Below are 13,770 nucleotides of genomic sequence, written 5' to 3'. Positions count from 1 at the left end.
AGGAGACAGAGCAGCTTCGGGGCGGGGGAGGGGAGGGGAGGAGGTTAATCAAATGAATTAGTTCATGGAAAGTGTGTCGCCTTGTTTTCAGGTCCAGATTCTGAGTGGTCCCTTCGGGACCCTTTCCCATTCTCACGTTGGCATTTGAAAACGCGGCATCCTTTACACCAGGGCCTCTGGGTCCTCCTCCCCGCCAAGTCCCTCTAATGCAGAGGAGCTCAAAGTCAAGGTCAAAGCTCAGGGACCCTCAAGGTGGTGCCTGCAAATGCCCTCCACAGGGAGAGACTTCTCCAAGTCTTGCATTTGTTTAGCTTTCAAAAAGTACTTACAAGTGACATACTGTGCCTACGTAGAAATATTTAACATTAAAGATAACATTTCAAACTTCTTTACCTCCTCATTTTTAAGATAGAGCTCAGTAGAGGACAACCAACAATTTAATGCATACTTTGAGTGTGAGAGCCATCCTTTCAGATTCCCAAAGCTTAATGTGTGGATTAGAAAAAAAAATCTGTGTCATAAAATCAAGGAACTAGAGTAACAATGATCAAGGAAAATGGGAACTTGAGGAAATACCCACCAGTTTAATCTGTGGCTCCACAGACACACTGGGCAGACTCCAGTTTGCAAAGCGCTAGAAGGAGGTGGCTATTGTAAAGTGATGAAAAATAGGCTCCCCCCCCCCCGCCCCCCAACCACCTTGTAATAAAATGCTGTGCTACATTCACTCCGGTGCTGCCAGAGTGCTGTGCGGCACCAGGCACATAGCAGGTGCTCAGTAATATTTGCTGAACGGAGAGCTGTTGAGAGCACTCTGCACCCATTCTCCCCTTTAGGTGGCCTGTGACAGGGTGGTGAGTGTGGGAGGGGTCATGTATTCAAGCAGAGTGACAGGCCACCCTTGTTGAGAGGACAAAACACCTAGTAGGTGTCATAGGACTTCTGTCAGAGTTGGTTCCCACAGTCTGACAGAACTGAAGTACTATTTAATCCCCTTGCCCCATAAAAATTCATGTCACTTTTTAAAACCAAATATATATTTCAATAAAAGTAATATAAGAAATACATATTATTGACTTAAGATAGCTGTCCTAAAGTATGGAAGCTTTGAAATCAACAATAATAAAAGTGTAATATGCTAATTAGACCAGACGTCCTTCTAGACGTCCTTGGACATCCTTCCTTCAGGACAAAGCTTCAGCGGATGGGGGCCACGGCCAAGGCCCCTGGCCAGGTGGCAGGCAGGGGCAGGGGATGGGGCCAAGGCCCTTGCACAAGTTTTGTGCATTGGGCCTCTAGTTTTATCATATTTGTTCACTTGCATTCATTCAAAAACTATTGATCATGTCCTAATATATAGCAGACACAGCGCTAATCCTGAGGATGCCTCCTGATCTCCTGACAGTTTTCTTCCTCGAGGCTCCACTCTGCTGTCCCAGGAAGTGGGTGACACTGTGGGTATTAGGATGACAAGCAATGCCCTTCAGTAAGAACACTGAAGGGGATGCCACGGCAAACAGTAAACAACTATAAGTGGGAGGCTGTGGAACTTGCCTCATGAAAACTGGCCTAGAGCAGTGTTCCTTGAAGCCTGGTCCATGGACCTGCAGCAATGGCATCCCCTGTGACCTTAAAAATGCAAACCCCTAGGCCCTGGCCCTGACCTGCTGAGTCAGCATCTCTGAGGATGGGGTTCCAGAAACTGTGTGTTCACAATACTCCAGGTGGTTTTTATACACATTAAAGTATGAGAACCACTGTCTTGAAGTTAAGCAGGCTTCACCCAGGCAAAGCCCCTCAAAAGTCTTCTTTCAGATCCTAGTAGTATCGCCAGTTGAGTTCTATGACGTGCCCATGATAGCTCTCGCAATCTTCAAACCGCAAAGCATCTCCCAACCAAGTCATTTATGCAAAGTTCCAACTCAGGGAGAAAAATTGCAAATTCTGAGTTTAATCAAAAGGGAAAACATTCGGACAGGTAATTTTAGGAACGGCTATGGATCACTATGTACAATAATGAAGTTGAGCAATTAGGTTTGGAAAGCCACAGCACAGAAAATAATTAACCCACAAAGTAATCATCTTGTAAGTCCCAAAGCTAATGATTAAAATAAACCTGAAACAAATGATTGTTTAACTTTTAAGCTGTGCTTGTTTTAGCCACAGTGTACTTCAGGTGTGAGCTCCGGGGAATTCCTCCTGCCTACTGAGACTGGCTTTAGGACAAGGGCATGTGTCCATCCTTCTGCCTCTCCTTCCCTGGGGAAGGCTGCTTGAGTATCACAAAATACCACTCCAGCGTGGGCCCAGGAAGTGGGCTGGGCTGCTCAGCCGTGTGGCACTGGCGTGCATCAAACCCTGGAATTTAGTCTGCAGCCCAGGGTGGGCTTCAGCCATATTGAATCCTATATAACCTTGGAGGTGGGGCTGCATGCTTCATTTCTATGCAGCTGGCTTTGCACTTTCGTTGGTGGTTTATTATTGCAAAGCATGGTGCTCCCCTCCCCCACTCGCCTCTCCACCTAAAGAAGTGAATTAATAACTAGAAAATGAGACAGAAACGAGATCTAGGGCCCTAGCTTGTGAATGTCACTGTGAGCAAACAGCAGTGGAGAGAAAAGGTTCCTTTCCATCTTTATGTGCAGCGCTGTCTGTGCGTTGACTTGTTTCCTGACACATGAGCCATGGCTTGAAAGGAATTCAGGCCCCAGCAAATTTTGCATTGCGCTTCAATGTGGCCTCTGGGATTGAATAAGGGCAAATCTATTATACTGTTGCCATGGAGACCCTGGCACAACTGCTGATAAAGAGTGTCTGATGTTTGGTAGGCCTTGTAGCATGGTACATACCATTTAAAGGGTGGTGTGTGTGTGTGTAGGTGTGTGTGTGTGTGTGTGTGTGTGTGTGTGTGTGAGAGAGAGAGAGAGAGAGAGAGAGAGAGAGAGAGAGAGGAAAGGAAAGCTTAGCATACATGTGAATCTGTAAGAGAGCAAGTGTGCCTGTGTGTGTGTGGGTAGAGTGGCTGGGGGAGGTGGAGTGGAGATTGGGGTACAGTGGGGAAGGAAGAGAGGCGGGGGTGCCATATCATGAAGGAATGTTCTGTATTTTCACAAATAATTTGTAAATACTTTCTTGCCTCTGAAAAAATTAATTCTGCCTTCTAAGAATCGACACCTTAAACAGATGGGGGCAGCAGAAGATACATAGACACTCCCCTTGGTCTAGCAAAATTAGTCTTTAATTCATCTGCAAGAGAATTAGGCTAATACAATAAAAGTGGAAATGCGCTCTTTTGCATCCTTTGATGAATGCTGCCTCCATTCAGCTGTCTGTCTGAGGATCAATAGTGGGCCTGTAAGGATTGCCGGCATTTGCTAAAGCAGGCTAGCAAGATGATGGATTTTAATCATTAAAATGATTTTATAACCACAAAACAAAGAAGGCTGATCGTCCTTTCACATGCGTAATCTCAGTTTCGCTGTTATTGATTTTGCCAGTCCTAAATTCACTCCCTGTCTCGAAGGCAAATCTCACGCTCCCCAAATTCCTTCCCACACATCCATTTCTGGCTCTCAGTGACTGATGTAGGCAACTTGCATTTTTTTTTAATTGGTGCCCTTTCCCCCATTAGTTCCAGGCCTGGAGAGGGATGGCACATTAAGCCCGAGCCAAGCCTCTGGTCGGGGTGGTTGGAGGCGAGGCGTCTGGGGCAGAATCACCTACAGTAAGCAAGCTTTAGAGCGTGAGGCTCTAACAATGGGAGGCCGGGCAATCTGCGACAGCTGATAGGATTATTATTATTACAGAGCGCGAAAAGCTTCTGCTTTCTTTTCTGCTGCTCTGCAGACCTCATAAGGCCTCTCTGTGATTTCTGCATAGTTAATTTGTCAGTTTATAAATTACCACATTATGTTAACGCTGAATGCTTCAAAACACAAATATATGCACAGAGGGCTTGAATATTTGAAGTGTTTTAGTACTATGGGGAAATAATTTTGTTGTCAAGCTGTGGCAGATATAGAACTGCTAGGGGATACATGGCCATTTCATCAGGACTGTGTCGATGATGGCCTGTGAACATCCAAGGGGGAAAATCATCTTTTATCACTATTGTGTACCGTGCTGGTCCAGATGGGAGATAAAACATGCATGAGTTGCCCGCAGCTCTGAAAATAATTATACTCATTTGCCAGAAATGTAGAAAGTGCATCCAACCAAGTTACCACCCATCATAGTGACACTCCGTTTGCATACTGATGAAGTTTAAAGCCAGAGACAATGGTGTTGGTATCAATAGCGAGGGGGGTGCGAGGGGGCTGGGCACTACCAGTGCCGTAGGATTAATAGCGCCATCATTTTATATTATGCAGCGTTTCACTTATGCTGCATATCAAAAGACTACTGCCTCTGAGGTTCACCTCACTGTTTATAAGATTACAGTTTGCTTTAAGACTCCAAACATTAGCATGGATTCTTTTCAGGTTCTACAAATGAATGCAGAAATATCTGTGTTCGATAAAGCACCTAGTGTAATTATGGGTGAATACGTTTGGCTGCCATCAAAAGTGCTTGCCTGTGTGCACATGTGTTGGTGAGTGTGGGTGGGTGTGCACATACCCGCACGCACGCTCATGATATTGGAAGACAGCAAGGGAATATGAGAAGATGCTATGCGCATGCTGAGTCCTGGTACTACTGCAGGGTAATTGATGAATGGGTTTTTAAAATGTGGAAAGAGAATGAATACAAGTAGGACCCAAGAGAATAATTCTTTATATTGCAATCAGCTCAGCTTATATGTACTTGCTTTAATCGTAGGAATCAGCAATAAAAAAATAGACTTGGTTATTTAATCCTTACTGAGTAAAAGAGAATGCAATATAATGACCCTCTAAAATTACAAAATATTAAATTATTTTGGTACGCCTCTCATTTTTAGACAACTGTAAAATGATCAGGGCAGCCGCTACAAGAACATTAACAGATTTCTTTACATGTTTGAATGCAGCAAACACACATGTACGAACTGAGAGGAGGCACTTTTCTCACGGAACCCTGAATTCTCATAGGTGTTACACAGTTTGAAAATAGCCCAACCAGGATGTTGTCACAATGCTTATTTTTAAGTAATGATTTTAATTAAACCCTCCAAAAAGGAAACAATTCTGCACCTCTCTTATGTGGTCTGTACTCTGATGATTACACAAGTGCAGCTTCCCATTTTACTCTGGTGTCATGGGGGCAAGGATAACAATTTCCATCTCATCATGGGAGAGAGGCACTATACTTCACTCTGCACAGGCTTCAGTGTAATCAGAGCAAGGTTTTTATGTCGTAAAATTACAATAAAATAACCAAGGAAATCATGCAGTTTCAACAGAAGGATGCAAAGATAAGGACATAATGCAAATCCTACAGAATATTTTTATATAGCAACAAATATAGATTTTTTTCCAACTAACTGGGGCGGACTGGACCAGTACATTTTTATAGGTTTTGCAGTTTTGCTTCCCTTAGAATGGTCTTTGAAACATGGAAGGAACAGGGAATCCTTGTGGCTGAGCAATGAGGGGTTGAGAGAGAATGAGGCCAAGCAAGCTAGACCCAGAAGGGCTCAGACATGAGAAGATGGCAGGATGTACTCTTGGTATATCGAGCAAAGGAAGAGGCAGGTCCACCTTCCCTATCCTGTGTTATTGTGTTGGCTATGAGAACACCTTTGGGGCAACACAGAAGACCTTAGGACAGTCCTGAAACTGTCAAGATCCAAATTTTTCAGGAAGTCCCAGAAAGTCTGAGTGGATCAAAAACATCTGAAAAAAAAGGTGATATAGTTATTTAAAGTGTAGTGAGGAATTAGTCCAATTTTCTGGTTTTCAGACTGTTATTAATTGGTTAGTTTTCACATGCCTGAAGTTCTTCCCAAGATTTCAGTTCCCAAAGGAAAAAAGAATGAACAAAGAGGCAGATAGAAACACACATGCACAAACATGAGACTTGTCAAGAAGGTGAACATGATGGGAATGGACATCTAGAGCATGTTTTACTATGGGGCATGGATAGATAAAAGATTAAAGACAGATAAATTAGAGGAATTGGAAGGCAAGTCTGTCTGACTTCTAAGCCCCCACTGATGGTATCATATCAATGTGTGCCAGGCCTTCAAGAGTATATAAAAAATACATTAAGAGCTAAGTACCGTGAGAAGGGGCAGGTAAGGCATCTGGGCTAATAAGGGAATGAAGTGAGAAGGAAATAAAAGGCAGTACCCATGAATAAGCGATCTTGATAATAATAGCAGTTAAATATTTGAATGTGGAAGGTGCTCCCACTGAAGAAGTAATCAGTGCCTTTGGTGACAAAACACTTTAGGGGATAAATAAATCTGGACATAATTTTTCCTACATATTCAGGTAAAACATCAAACTGTCTTTTGAAGGTCAACAGTTCTTTCTTTACACTATTGGCAGTCTTCACTGTGTCTGAGAATGTGTGAAAAACCAACAGGAGCTCTTCCTCCACCTCTCCCTCTTTTCTTCCTGAACAATTCAGTCCTAAAGTCTTTAGGTCAGTGACTTTCAAACGATGTGCCGCAAGAATTTTTAAAACATGCAATATCTAAGAGTTTAGTCAGGGGCACCGACCTCTTTTCCTTTAGACTGTCAAATTTAAAAATGACAACAGCCAACACAACAATAGCCATCCAGTGTGAATGAATCAAAATTATTCCCTTTTTTGTCAGATCAGCAAAAAATATATTTTTGGTGTGCCAAGAATTTTAGTAATTAGTTCAGTTGTGCCATGAGATGAATAAGGTTAAAATCACTGCTTTAGGTGATAAAAGAGCAAAGTTGTCATCTACTCCAAAAGAAGGGGGGAAGCCACAGTGGATGTCAGAGCCTGAGTGGGCTGAGGCTGGTGTAGAGCACTTGTAGGGTTGCAGGTTGTCTATGCAGAGAGGTGGGGATGAGGTGACAGAGTACACACTGGGAGAAAATGGTAGTATAAATGGTAGCTTGGTTACATACAGGACTATTGCCTAAACGTGCAAATATATTGAGGATAATGAAAGCCAGATTTTTAAAAAAATATATTTTATTGATTTTTTTACAGAGAGAAAGGGAGAGGGATAGAGAGTTAGAAACATCGATGAGAGAGAAACATCAATCAGCTGCCTCCTGCACACTCCTCACTGGGGATGTGCCTGCAACCAAGGTACATGCCCTTGACCGGAATCGAACCCAGGACCCTTCAGTCTTCAGGCCGACACTCTATCCACTGAGCCAAACCAGTTAGGGTGAAAGCCAGATTATTCATAGTTGGAGAAGGGCATTACAAATTGGAAAGTAAGAAAGCTAGAAAAAAATTTAATCGTGTTGGTTTAGAAGATATCAATGTGACTTATGGTTTTTAACATATAAAAATAGAGATAAGAACAAATATATATCTAGATATACTCCTTGGGTCTATCCATTGTGAGGATCTGGGAACAGCAACAACCCAATAGTGACGAGCACACCTAGTACCCAGGCCTTGTTTTCTGATACTCTTCTCCACTCAAAGGAGCAGGACTCTTTGGAGAAATGGCTGATTCCAGGGCTGGGGCAGCGAATATCCAAGATGAACCTGGAGCACCTCATTTTGCAGAAAGGACCACTGAGTTACAAAGAGATTAAGGTAACTTTCCCAAGTCACACACCCAATAAAATTGCTGTTGAGTTCTATGTGGATGAGACAACTCTAAAAAAGTGAGAGGAGAAAAAAAAACCAAACATCTAGAATGCTTCTGCACTCAAATTGTTTGACAAAGATCTTTAAGTTGTAACTCCTCTTTAAAGAAACAGAAAGTGGAACTCAGAGATGATGCATTAAGACTGAGGATTGCACAAGAACAACACCATGGAACTCCAATCAGGAGATTGGGTCACAAAGGAAAACCATCAAATAAAATGTTTAAGGTGTTTAGATGTCACTTTATAATTTTCCCACTTTGACTGAACATACAGCTCCCAACCCTAATCACCTGGGATAAAGAGGGCTGCTTCTGCCCCCTGGGAAAGTCTGTTGCTACTCGCAACAAAGTCAGTGAGCAAGTCAGTCAATGCCTGCTGGTCTTTGATGAAATGTATGAAAACCTGAGTGTTTTCTGAGTCCTGACACCCAATAGGGGAAAACTTGCCTGAATCCTTAGCCACTGTGTGTTTGGTTTTCTCTGTCTGTAATAAGGGCCTTGGCCCTGAGAATCTCTAAGGTCCCCGTGAGTCATCACATTTATTCTGTTTTTATCTCATTGAGGAGGCTGAATAAGCCTTAAGAAATTCATCCAGTGGATAGTTTTAGGCTAATATGTTCTGCCATATTGATGGGTCTTGTCCCAGCCAAGATCACTGATTAGCTAATCAGGATCCCCCCAGCTTCTGAGATGACCTCAGGCCTGGAGGCCTGTCACATGGCCACATGTAAATGATGGATGAAGTGATGCATTGAAGAGTGCAGCTGTGTACCCCCAACCTGGGCTGTTAAAGAGGAGCCAGCATGACACCTTTCCCAGCTTCCACCCCTCAAGATTAAAACCCTGTCTCTCTCTTTTTCTCCCCCCCTCCCCCAGTTCGCAAAATGTGTTAATGCCTTTCTCATTCAGATTAATGGTACACTATGAACATTATTATATTTCATAGTCTATAGGAGGATTTTTTAAGCATAAACTTTTTTAAAATTTGAAACAATCATAAACTTACAGAAACATTGTCAGCAGAGCACAGAGAATGTTTTTGTGAGCCATTTGAAATACACACTATAGTGTTTGAGGACAATGAGGCATTGGGCTGGCAATTCTGCCTCTCTCCCCCAAATCAAAAGGTGTTTTTTTTTTAAAGGATTAAATGAGCTAATATATGTGGTAGACAGAATAATGCCCCCCTTCACCCAATATGGAAAGGAAAAAAACTAGAATGAACCTTATGGTTTTGTTTTGGAATTGGAGATATCAGTATGACTGACTCATGGTTTTTAAATACAAATGAATAAATACAGGAAAAATATAAATGTAACATATATCCCTCAGCTCTGTCCACTGTAACAACCAATAGCAAGAAGTATCCTTAGTGCCTATATCTTAGTTTTTATTATCATTTCCCACTAAAAGGATCCAGGACTCCTTGGAGAAATGGCCGATTCCAGGATGGGACAGGGAAAGTATAAGATGAGCCCAAAATATCTTGTGCCAAAAGCAAGGACATGCTGAGGATATATCAAGCCAATTTGAGAGGATGCTACAGGAAAAACTGGTGGCATTTTGAGCATCAAAACAATTAAATTAGCATATTCTAACCCCTGAATAAAATGGGATATTATGAGTTCTTACTGAAAGTTGGATGAGGAACAGGATAATTACATAGTTTTAAAGTACCTCCTCACAAAATATTTACAAACTATGAAAAAAAAGCAGCTTCACAGTGGATAAGTCCTTCAGATTCCACCTTAATTAAGCCATCCAAGTGAATATCATCAGTTGTGGGGAAATAAAAAAACTGCAATAGTTGATAAAATGCACGGAAGGGAACGCAGCATGACCTCATCACTTCCATGAATGATGAAACATTGGATACATTCATAATGATGAAATACAGACTAGAAGTCTGTGTTTCTAACTACCATGCTGCATCATTCTTGAAAGAGAGATGTCACAAACCCAGGTTCACAAACCTAGATTGGTGGCAACCATTCACAGTGTGAGACATCAAACACCAAGCTGTGCGTTTAAATTTTCATAAGTACCAAGTTCCGGCACCTTGAAGTTGTAAGACTTTCACTCAGTGGAACCAGCCTTTGAATTTACAAGGTTATCTGTGCTTCTACCTTGTGCGCCAGCTCTAGAAAAACCTCAGCTAAGGAGGTCAATCTGAGACAGAAGAGAAGGGGCTGCTCACCTACGACCACAAATCAATAAAAGGTAGACACCGGTGGAAAGGCTGCTGCCAAACCGAGAGAAAAACAATGAGGAGTCGCTTCCAAAGTCGGTGAGAACATTCCCAGGGCTAACCCCAGATTCCAGAGGCAGAGCTTTCCAAAGACGCATGGCCGAAATCCCACTTCATGAGACAAACTACTGTTTATCAGAAATGAGATGCCTTAGTTGCAATATGTCTGTCTAGTCAGATCACTGCAGATAAAATCTTCTTTAAAGGAAAATTCTCAAGAAAGAATACAAAACAAGCAGAAATGAAGAAGCTAATGTATCCTAGAACCACGACTAGGAGACTATTTGGCATTTTCAAGTGTAAGAGAAAGAGCACCAAAAGTATAACTAAGACAGAGCCTAAGAATGAACTTGATGTTGAACCTGTTTTTGTGGCACTAGTGAGATTCAGCTTCTTAGGATGACAGCAGCAAGGACACTTGACGTTCAGACATCACGTCCTAATTTAGCTTGAAGCCTGCTTTGTCCCCCACTGAGTTTTTCTGCTCTTCAGATGTGGAAGAACTGAGCTCCCTGCAATCAATAACCCCACCAAAGCTTTCCTAACATCGAGTTATGTAATGAGTCTTTTTAGCGCGAATGATGTTTTTTGCCTTAAAGTCTATTTTGTCTGCAGTCTCCACAGGCAGATAGTTTGCATCTATAGCTCATTACCATTATTCTGATGATAATGCTACATCCCATCAATTACTTGGGAGCAAGGTCAAGTTTAGCAGCCAAATCTCTCCTTTTGTGAAGCCGTCAAGAGCCTATCTATCACCTCCCTTCCCAAGATTGACTCCCCCTGCAAAAGCTTCCATGCTCATGTTCTTTCCCTCTCTCTTTCGTCTCCTCCCTCCCTCTCCTCTCTCCACCTCCTCATCTTTTCACAGTATTGCCAATTACAAAATCCTGCCTGATTTAAGTCCTGATTAATTTATTCCTTTTCACTTTCATTTGAGAAAGGACAAGCAAGAATGGGCAAGACATGAAGGGAGAAAATCTGCATGTAAGAGAAGAGAGTGGCTGATTTTGTAAGTACACATTGAAAACTACAGGTACATGGTTCTCTTGGAATTTTAGTTCAGGGGAAGACATTTTTGATTGAGAGTATGATTTTGTAAGCCATGCAACTGACATTTATTTTCATTAAAGAAAAGAAAATTTTCACAGCCAAGCAAGTTAAACAAAACAAAAACACAAAACAGCTAATATTTTTAAAATACCTCTCTATTTCCAGAATTCGACTCTGTTACAGAGTTGTCAGCCAGTCTGAAGTTATCGAAAGTTGTTTTAGTTTCATATGAAACTCGCCTGGAAAGTCTACCTTGATGCATGAATCTTTGGCTCAGGTTTTAGATTTCTATATGAAGGAATTTTCAATTCCACAATTCATTTACTCAATTTAATTCCTAAAATCAGTAAGCAAAAATTCAGCTTCATAAACACAGCTGTACTTGGCAAACAAACTTAACGAGATAAAAAGAATCTGTTTAATCACTTTCCAGAGTGTATTTATAAATTAACCTTGCTTCTGAATAGTTAGAATTAAATTAAACCCACAACCATTCTCTTAAATTTGATCTTATTTTCTTTAACCCTTTCCCGAGGATATTTTTCCATTGATTTTTTTAGAGAGAGTGGAAGGCAGGAGAGACACACAGAGAGAAACATCAATGTGAGAGAGACACATTGATAGGTTGCCTCCCGCACACCCGTCAGGTTGGGAATCGAGCCTGCAACTGAGGTACATGTCCTTGACTGGAATCGGCCCACTGACCCTTCACTCCATGGCTGATGCTCTGAGTAAAACTTGCTAAGGTGTGGTCTTATTTTCTTGAGGTGCTAAGCCTTGTGAAAATGCAAAACTCGCAGAAGGTGTGGCACTTTAGATAGGCTGCCACTAGCCCCTGAATTTCTTTACATGCTTCAAGTCCATGCTGTTCAGAACCATATCTCTTCCTGGTAATTTTTATTTATAATGACCTTCTTTATCCCTAAAAATATTTTGCCTTAAAGATTAATTTGTTTGATATAACAGTCACAAATGGCTTTCTGTTGCTCAGAATTTTTCTAATAAACCTTTTCTCATTCTTTAATTTTCAGTGTGTCTGTAGCATTACTTATAGGTATCACTTATAAACTGATTTTTAAATCCAATTTGAGCATAGCTGCCTTTTAAAAAAATTGTTAAGTTTAATCCATTTGTATTTATCATGGTTATACACATTTTGGTTTTATTTTCACCATATTATTACCTTCTGCTTTCAACCAGCGAATTTTGCTTGTTTCCCACACTATACATATTATACTAGTACTAGAGGCCCGGTGCACAGATTCATGCACCGGTGGAGTCCCTCAGCCTGGCCTGCTCCCTCTCAAAGTGGCAGGCAGCTGGAGAAGAGCCTGGGCCCAGGCCCAGGCTGGGCTCCATGCAGCTCCCACTCATTCCAGCCCTACTGGCTAAAATGTGAAGTTCTAATACATATCTATATATATATAAGCCTAAGTGACCGAACGACTGTTTGACCAGTTGCTATGACGTGCACTGACCACCAGGGGGCAGACGCTCAATGCAGGAGCTGCCCCCAGTGGTCAGTACACTCCCATAGTGGGGCGCCAGATGCGAGGCTCATGGCTGGTGATTGTAGCTGCGACGACGGCAGTGTACTGCCGAGCAACGGCGGTGGCAGGTGCCACCATGCTTCGTAACTACCCTTTCCTATTTTCTGTCTCTTTATCTTAGTATCACTCACAATGACCCACTTGTAGAATTTGTTTTCCTGCCTTCAAAACTGTAGGCTCTGTGGTAGAAGTCCCAGAGGGTGACTCCTTCCACCAGGGGATACGGTAAGAGGACCACTGTTCTTTAAACAATGGCTGCCACTGTGTCACTCATGGTTCTTCATGTCAAGAGACCAGTAGGCAGAGAAAGGACACACCGTTCTTTTAGGAGTAATTTACACTGATCATCAGGAGGAGGTACAGCTGCTGTTACATAGTAAAGAAAGGGAAGAATATATTTCACACTCAATGAATAACTGGGGTATCTTTTGACATTTTGCTGCCCAATTTGGATGGTTAATAGATAAGTGCAATATCTATCTTTTGAGAACTGGTTGTGCTCTTAAAAGTAGTTGCAGCAGCAGGAACTGTTCACTAAGTTTCTCCACTACCTTTCCTTATGTAAGATTTCTCCAGAAATGAGATCAATCAGAAACTGGATGATGCTCATTCTGGATTGGGACAAAGTTACTACAAAATGCAAATGGAAGTGGGACTGAGCAGTCCAAGGGTGGACTGTAGTGGATGCTGGTCTCTGCTCAGAGTCCCACCTCCCATTTCTGATTCCAGGATCCAAACACTCATCCTTTTGATGCTGGGTTTGTCTGCTACTGATGGTTCAAGTCTGAGTCTCTCTGGGAATTGCCTTTGGCCAAAGGAGGGTATATTTCCCAATTTTATGAACTCTTCAGGGCCATTCCAACTTGAGAGATCTTTGTGGAATCAGCTGAGGCTTCTGTTGCAACTGTATCTCCTTCTGCTTAATCCTTCTTTCACTACCTTAATGGTGTTCCTTAGAGTGTATTCGCAATAACTTCCTGCATACAAATCTCCATCTCAGAATCTGTCTCCAGGAGATTCTACTCCAGACATCATCTTTTTCAGATAATACGTCTATTATAGCAGGTTACTCGTTATCCAACCTTCTCTTTTTGTACCTACATCTTGGATTATAAACTTATCTTTGATGGAAATTTCCCTATGAAATCCTGTGTGGCCTGGGCTGTGGAAGTATCACTTCATAGAGA

The sequence above is a fragment of the Myotis davidii genome, unplaced genomic scaffold (assembly GCF_000327345.1).
Source record: "Myotis davidii unplaced genomic scaffold, ASM32734v1 scaffold135, whole genome shotgun sequence".
Lineage (NCBI taxonomy): Eukaryota > Metazoa > Chordata > Mammalia > Chiroptera > Vespertilionidae > Myotis > Myotis davidii.
Note: the sequence above shows the minus strand (reverse complement) of the source record.